At 31.0% G+C, this 8,151-nt stretch overlaps 3 long non-coding RNA genes across 4 annotated transcripts; 2 read left to right on the top strand and 1 right to left on the bottom strand.

Moving 5' to 3' along the window:
- Nucleotides 1-1,807: 1,807 nt before the first annotated feature.
- LOC130497653 (uncharacterized) lies at nucleotides 1,808-3,118 on the bottom strand. The gene is made up of 2 exons (XR_008936654.1): nucleotides 2,789-3,118; nucleotides 1,808-2,178 (listed from the first exon to the last, which is right to left on the bottom strand). It is a non-coding gene; the product is annotated as an uncharacterized LOC130497653 (long non-coding RNA).
- A 1,535-nt stretch (nucleotides 3,119-4,653) lies between these two features.
- LOC108831362 (uncharacterized) lies at nucleotides 4,654-5,415 on the top strand. Its single transcript, XR_001946347.2, has 3 exons — nucleotides 4,654-4,893; nucleotides 4,982-5,140; nucleotides 5,307-5,415. It is a non-coding gene; the product is annotated as an uncharacterized LOC108831362 (long non-coding RNA).
- Nucleotides 5,416-5,517: 102 nt separating this feature from the next.
- On the top strand, nucleotides 5,518-6,293 carry LOC108831361 (uncharacterized). Of its 2 annotated transcripts, none has more exons than XR_001946345.2 (3): nucleotides 5,518-5,641; nucleotides 5,732-5,820; nucleotides 5,985-6,293. It is a non-coding gene; the product is annotated as an uncharacterized LOC108831361 (long non-coding RNA). The 2 variants fall into 2 exon arrangements; XR_001946346.2 differs by having other exon boundaries at nucleotides 5,524-5,641; nucleotides 5,739-5,820.
- The last annotated feature ends 1,858 nt before the right edge of the window (nucleotides 6,294-8,151 follow it).

The following is an 8,151-nucleotide window of genomic DNA, read 5'->3' as shown; positions in this document are numbered from 1 at the left end:
CCATCTTCTGTTTTTGTTCTCGTCTCTTCCGTGTAAAAAGGTATGTTTTCTCTTCAATTTTAATTGACTTTGTTGTGGATTTGAAAGGATTGTGGTTGAGAAGGTTCGGTTGAAAATCGATTAGGTTCAGATTGTTTATAGATTTTGAATATGAATTTGAGATTAAAAATGATGTTATTATATTTGGGTTTAGCTGTGTGAACTGAATATAGAAAATTTGTTGTTGGTGATAGAGATTGGTTTGATTTAAGGTTTGAGATAAGTCTAGTGATGATTGTAGATTATGACCATACTTGAATGAATGGTTTTTAGATTACAAACTAATGACTGTGACTATCTTGTTTGAATGTTTGGTGATTTATTTCAGCATTAACTGAATGTTGTTTTTTTATAATCAAAACAATGACAGGCTGTAAGAAGCGTGGACAGAAGAAGCAGAATAAGAACAACAAAAAGAAATCCACAAGAAAAGAGCAGCATGTAGAAAGGCTTTCAACTGGGAATGTAGAAGGAGGCTGAGAAAGAGGCTGGGAAGGAACCTAAGGAAACTCCTACACCACCATGAGGTAGGACTAAGGCAGCCGTGAAGAGATCGACAGAGAAATGGATACCACGTACGAGATTGGTTCTTTCGTGGGATGAAGGGAAAGAGACACAACAACAGTGGACTCTCTCACTTTGCAAGAGCAATGGTGTTGATGAGATGGATGAGGGAACTCATGTTGTTGATGAGAAAGATGAGGGAGCTCATGTTGTAGATGAGGGAGCTCCTGCTGTTGATGAGACGGATGAGAGAGCTCCTGCTGTGGATAAGGGAACTGAGGGAGCTGAGGGAGATCCTGCTCGTATTGGGGGTGAAGCATAGGCCGAAGGCAATGGCGGTGAGAAAGAATGGTCATGCTCGTAAGTCTACTGACCCAAAAAAGTTCACAACGCCAGAATAAACAACAAGGACACGTGCATCATCACGGTGGATTTCCTCTCCTTTCACTGAAGCTGACACCGACGAGATTGAAGGGCGCAAGAAGAAGCTTAAAACTGAGGCTTAGTGAACACTTATGTAGGATGTTATGTTTAATATTTATCTCGGCGTTGTTGTGAACTTATCTAGGATGCTATGTTTTTTTGGTCTGTGAAACTTATGTAGGATGCTTTGTGTTGTGTGATTGTCTTGAAGCAGGGTTGGTCTAATTAAAGACAAGGCAATCCATGTCCTAAGAAAGAAAATTTGTACTACTACGTTTATTAGGTATTACTAAGACAAAAACATTGTCAACACTTTATGAAAATAAAAAATAAATAAACCTAAGACATGTCTAAAACGTGTAACACATTGTAAATATATATATATGGCACATGTCTAAAACGTGTAAAAGATAATATTAAACAAACATGTTTGAATATTAAAATGATATTTATCTTACTCTTAGTAGTACTCAAGGTGGTAGTAATATTTCACTCTTCATAGTAATATTTTTGCAAATTATAACATTTTTTAGTAATACTACGTCATTAAACTAAATTAATCAGTAATATCAATATATTTAAACAGTTTTAGATTGTATATAACACGTTGGCAGAAAAAATTTCAGAAAATATGTGTTTTCTGAAATTCATCTCATGATGGTCTTCCCATCAAGACATTAACTAGGAAGTATAAGGGTGTTTTCTATTGAAATGAGAAATTTTCTAACAACTTGAGATTTTAAGAGTATTTTATGTTTATTTTGACAAATAAACACATGCATGGACATATAATCACGTAATATACGAGATACATCTTTTAAAAATAAATAATAAGAAAAAATTAAGGTTCCTAGAAACATGCGTAACAAATAGTAATACAGAGTAGTTTTTTTGTAGTTCAGGGTAGTACATAGTAGTTCCTAGTAGTCCATATTACACATAGTAGTTCTAACAATACTAGTAGTTCATGCTTGTTTGAATACAATACCAATGGAAAGTAACTAATCTTCACCATCACATCTCCATTTGCCTTAATCTTTCTGCATATACACTCGACCAGTTCAGAATATGTAACCTCTTCCACAGAATTTTTCATCACTAGAGTGTGAATTTGATCTTCTCCCGAGATCTACTTTATCTCAGGCCCATGCTTGATGTAACTTCCTCCATAGTCAAAACATATGACTGTAATGGGAGAAACCATATAATTCCCTGAAAAAAATAAAATTATGATTAGTTAACCATTTATAGAATCTCAGTTGTCCAAGATATTCGGTACATAGTCATTCCGGTAATACAAGTAATACACATTTCACTTTAGTAGTACCAGTAGTTCTAGTAGTTCTTATAAATTTTTACTTTTGTTGATTTAACACTTTTAAATGACCAAAAGGGTATTATACAACCTAAAATATCGTCTACCACTACTGTAACTGTAATGTATTACTTTTCTTTAAAACAGTAGAAAATAAGAAGAAATATATAAAATCACCCTTAAACATCCCTTTTCATAACAATATACCTAAAACTTCCATTTTTACCTAAAACTTTTGTTTTTCATCGGTTAAAGACTTTTTAATCAACTAACAACGTCTTAGACAACCCAGATTATCGTCCCCAACAAATTTCATGTTTTTTCCTTTCAAAATCGTGTTAAAAATAGAGGAAAATACAAAATCTTTTTCAAACATTATTTTTATTTTTCTTTGAAAACTCTCACGAATTTTACATAAATACATTCATATTTTTCGTTACTCATAATGCATAGAACATAAGTAGTATATTATTATGAAAATTTCGTGAAAAAAAAATATGAATTTACCTTAAAAATGGCTCCCAAATCGCCAAACAAGTTGTAGGAAGAAAATGTGGTTCGATGGTGGTTGGAGAAAAGAGAGCAAGATGGGAAAAATGAGAGAGGAAGGACAGGTGTAGGAAGGAGAGAGGTGGAGAGAGGGTGGGGTTGGCTGTTAGGTTTTGGACTTTATGGTCCGATTTATGAGGGAGAGGGAATCATATATGTTTTTAATATTTATAAAAAATGAAAGAGAAACATGGAGGGGAGACCGCAAGTTTTTAATGTTTTAAAAATGGGAAAGAAAAACGTGGGGAACCACAAATAACATAATAATATAATAGTGAGGGTAAGAAGGAGAAGAGAAAAATGAAAAAAAAAGGTGTGGCAATTAGAATTTTGGTGTGGCAAAGAGAATAAAAGAGAATAGAATTTTTTAAAGTATGCCAAATGAGAATACTTTCCGTATATATAGTTTGTTAGAGCGTTAGGTTTGCGATATAATGCGCAAACATTAATTTACATGTGAATGGTATCCTAATTAGATCTGACAATTGACAAACCAGCAATGTGAAACCTCGCTCTTGGTCTACTTTAATTAATTGTAACGGGAAACATCATTAATCTACTTTGTTTTCTTTGAATAACTTTAGTTAGGCCTAGAATTTCGAGTATCTGTTGGCGTTCGGATCGGGTTTTCCGAATTTTTGGGTTTTCGGGTTTATACTCTTAGGTCCCATTGTAAAATTTCATTAGTACGGATTGGGTTCAGATAATAACACTTTGAGTTCGATTAAAAATTATATTGTATCTTAAAACCCATAAAGTAACCATATATCATTCGGATTCGGTTTATATTGGTTCGGTTCGGATATAACCAAAATATAGAAAAACTTAAAAAAACAATTAAATTAATAAAAAATTAATTTGTCACACATAAAATTACTAAAATAACAATAAAATGTTAAATCAAACATGAAAACAAACATTATTTGTAAACAATATATATTATATTATAGAGAGTAGACTTGTTATTCCAATGGACAAATTAAAAATTATTTATTTATAACTAATTGTGTACTTAAAATATTTTTAATAATGTTAACATTTATTATTATATATTTTATTACCACGAATATTAAATTTAGTAACTAAAATACTTATATATATTTCAAAATATTTATATTAACTATTAGTTTCGGATTTTTCGGGTTATCCGTTCTGGTTTGGTTAATAACACTTCGGGTTAGGATATTTTTTATACCACCCTACAAGATCTATTCGGGTATTTTTATATTTCGTGTCGGATAACGGATCGGGTTTTTTGGTTCGGATTCTATTCGGATTTTGGGTTCCGGATTTTATGCATGCCTAACTTTAGTAATATGTTTTGGTTGCATAAATATCAAGACTATATCAATATGTCCTTTTACAACAAAAAAGGTATATCAATATGTTACTTCTTTCGCCCGCAAAAAGCTTAAAAAATACTTCTTTTTTTGTGTAAGTAGTTTTAGATGAATGCACAAATATTTAGAAAGTCATTAATTTTTTAAAAGTAGCATTGAATGTATAAATTAGGTGTAGTTAAACTAATCATAAATAAGTAAATATTATTTGATTGGTCACACTTAACCTAAAAAAAATAGAAATTATTTAAAATTATGAAAATTACTTATATTTTGAAACAAATAAATTTTGCTTAAACTATTTACAATAAAAAGGAGAAGAAGTAGTTTTTTCCGCATATCTTTATATATAAAAGAAGCTTTTCATCCCTCCTGGGGTGCCCACGTAGGCGGCCACGTCATCAATTCATGTATCTTGGAGCCGCCACGTGTCCAGATAACTAATACTCTACGTTTCATTTAATCTGTGTATAATGGGCTTCGTTTGTTTGTTTGGGATTGGACTGTGAAAGTTGAAGCTGTGTCCGGCCCTATAGAGAAAAATGAAGGCTATCTCTTCCACTTCGTGCGACGGCGACTCCATACCGTTTGTGTTTCTTCCCACGATCTGAAACGGTCGGAGTAAAGGTTTTGTGTTCAATCCCAGAGATTCACTCCCCCACGATGTCATCTTCAATGCTTTGTTTCGAACTGGAAGGCGGTGTTTGTTCTGTATAAATATGTGTGAGTATTACTCTCCTTGATCTCATCTCATCTTCGTATCTCTTATATCTTTCGCCGATGTGGTCTTGCTTGGATCTCTCTTTGTCAGATGCCTCGGTGGTTCTGTGGTGGTACTCTATGCCCGTGGTGGAGGTTTTATGGTCTGTTCCGGTAGCTCTCTACGAATTTGGAAGCTCCAGCCTCTTCTCGCCTCTCGGTGGTGGTTTTGTGCCACTGAAGGTTCATTGCGGCGAGTAACCCTTGACGGGTGGGTTCTTCGTTTGTTTCTTTAGGGTTTTTGGTCGCTGGTTTACTCGCCGGACTTCGCTTCCTCAGATCGTTCCTACTTTTCTTTTTATTGGTTATTATTCTCTTGTTTATTAGTTTTAGTTAAACATATTTATGTTTTTTTGGTGTTTTATTTATCCTTACAGAGCAGGACTGCAAATCTTCAACGGGTCAGAAGATTGTGAACTGAACTGATCAACAAAAGCCAAGCTAATCACATGAGATCTTTTGGTCAGGGTCAACAGCTATGGCAAGTAGAATGTTTTTACTTATAATTCCATCATATATTTTTAAATTAAAACCTCAGATTGGAGACAAAATAAAATTATAAATGGAACTGTTGGTTTTGTCTTATCCTTGCAGGCTTGGATTGCAAACTTTTTTAAAAATGTTGTTCAAGCAGAAGTGAAATAGAAGCATTCAGACATTTGGAGTTGTGTAGTAAAGCATGTAGCTCACGATTTGTCTGTCACTTTCGAAAGTAATTCTTTTGTCTTCTCTAATACATTGCAATATATGTCTCTCAATTTGCTCTAGATTAAATATTATTTGGGTCTGATTAATATTTTAGTTCTTAGATTTGGTGCAGACTGCAGTGCTCATGAATATGTAGAACCTAATGTGGTACTTGAGAGAGGACTGAAAGTTTGCTTGATAAAGGTATTTTCCAGTTTATTAGTTTAATGCTCAAAACTTGACCGTCTGTTGAAAATCTACAAACCCGTACAAATCTACAATCAGTCATAAATTTTCTTGCTAACACGTGATTTTTAGACATAGTTGTAGCATTTACTCAAATCAGTTTCTTTCTCCTTATTGAATAGTGATTGGTTTCTTACCGACAAAGCGATCGACGTTATTGATGAAGATGGGTCTTTGGTTCGACTATGCCATGCTCAGGTTGATAGTTGCATGTTTCTCACATTATGGTGTAGACTTCTTTTTTTTGTTAATTGGCTACGGTGCGGAGACTTCATAGAAGAATTATTGGTTAAAAAGTATCCTATGTACTTTATCTTTGTGTAGTATTTCTTTAATTCTACATATATAATCACTTTTGTGTTCGCTGAGAACATATTTGCAAAGTGTGCATTTACAAAATTTAGTTATCAGTTCTCATATTTTTCTTTTCTTTCTGTGACAGTCAATAGTATTTTACCATAATGCATTTACGTAATTCGGATTAGCCAAGTAAATAACTGTATGAAGCTAATGCTTCACAAGTTAAATAAATTTAACCTTGAATTTAATAACCAACAAAACGTGGGTAAGGGTTTCACAAGAGTATGGTTAGTCTCTACAAGGCACTCCAGGATTAACAAAATTAATAAATAATATCAGAATCATTCTTTTTTTTTGTCATCAATATCAGAATCATTCTATTAATAGTATTTTCAACAAAATATTACTGCCTAAACTTACCCAACAACAACATTATGTAAGAAATTGTCTTAGATAGATAAAAAAATTCTCAATACGCTTCAGTCATAAATTTTCTGACTCCAAAAAACTCTTGCTGTAGAATTTAATTTAAAGTTATAGTAAAAAATTGTTCTACCATGATAAATATGTTTAAAGTAAATTATATTTTTGATAAATGATAGCTAATAAATCAGACAAAAATATTTAATAAAAATACAGCAACTTTCTCTAACCATACAGTAAATTAATTATATATATAAGAAAGCCATTATTAAAACTATTCTAAATTTAATAAGTTATATTTATTTTAGAAAACCTAATAACTTATTGGGATAAAATTTTTTCTTTATTTCTTAAATATAATAATATATAAAATATTCAGTCATATATTTATTTGAATATTGATAATTAATATATGTTTTGATTCTCTTTTTTTAAACAAATAATTTCCTAATATAGTGAATTATATATTCATGTTCGATTATTTAATTATTGAATTTTTTTAAAATATGTAAAACAAATAAAAAATACAAGTACATCTGATATATACAAAATATGAAATAATGAATGTTTTGAGTATTAAACCTTACCACAACAATAAAAACTCAAATCTATTTACTATATATAAAAAGTTGAGAAAATATTTAAGAAAATGTATACCATTTTAATCATGAAAATCGTGTCATGTTAATATAAACTTATAATTTGTAACAAGACTAATAAAAAAATAAAGAATTTTAGTTGGACATATGTGAAGATGATATAAAAATGTGTTTTTATTATAAAAACATAACAAAAAATAAAAATAATAGCTGAAATAGTATCACAAAATATACTTGATAACAAATAAAAACATAAACAAGTTAGAAAAATAAACGAACATCAAACGTTAATTAAAATTAATATAATATCCCTCCTCACTTAATTTTTCTTTTTTAAAAAAAAACAAAAATTATTATTATACATATTTCTTGCAAATGTAAACCTAAAACATAAAACCATAAAATCATACAAAATAGAAACATAAATAACAAGTATATGTATATCCCGCCCGTAGGGCGGACCTATTCTAGTGTATTTAAGAAACCGAGTCATCATGACAATTCAGGCTTTCGCAGAGCAGCATATAATTTTTTTCTTGACGGACAGGATTTTCCATTTTATATAATTGTTTATTGACAAAATATCCATATTTTAATAATAAATTAGGTGATTAATACTGATTTTAACGTAATTTAATATCAGATTTTTAGACACATTTCATCCGGTGCTACCTTTTATGTAACATGTTGCTAGCTATAATTCCTAAAATAAGCGATGTGATATTTTTTTGTGGAACATAACTATACCAAAAATGTAAACCATCTGTAATTAACACATATGATGTAAAATTATACTACGACATGTACGTGTTACACAACATATGTTAATATAACAGAGAATCAAAGTTACATTCATAGCTATTCTATATAACAAAATAATAAAGATCCTGAGTAAAGTCCAACACCTATGATCCTATAATAATATGACTTCTAATCCAATTTTAATCCCAATGTATTCCAGAAACTA

Source organism: Raphanus sativus, chromosome 7 (assembly GCF_000801105.2).
Source record: "Raphanus sativus cultivar WK10039 chromosome 7, ASM80110v3, whole genome shotgun sequence".
Taxonomy (NCBI): Eukaryota; Viridiplantae; Streptophyta; class Magnoliopsida; order Brassicales; family Brassicaceae; genus Raphanus; species Raphanus sativus.
Note: the sequence above shows the minus strand (reverse complement) of the source record. Positions and strands in the feature narration are given on the sequence as shown.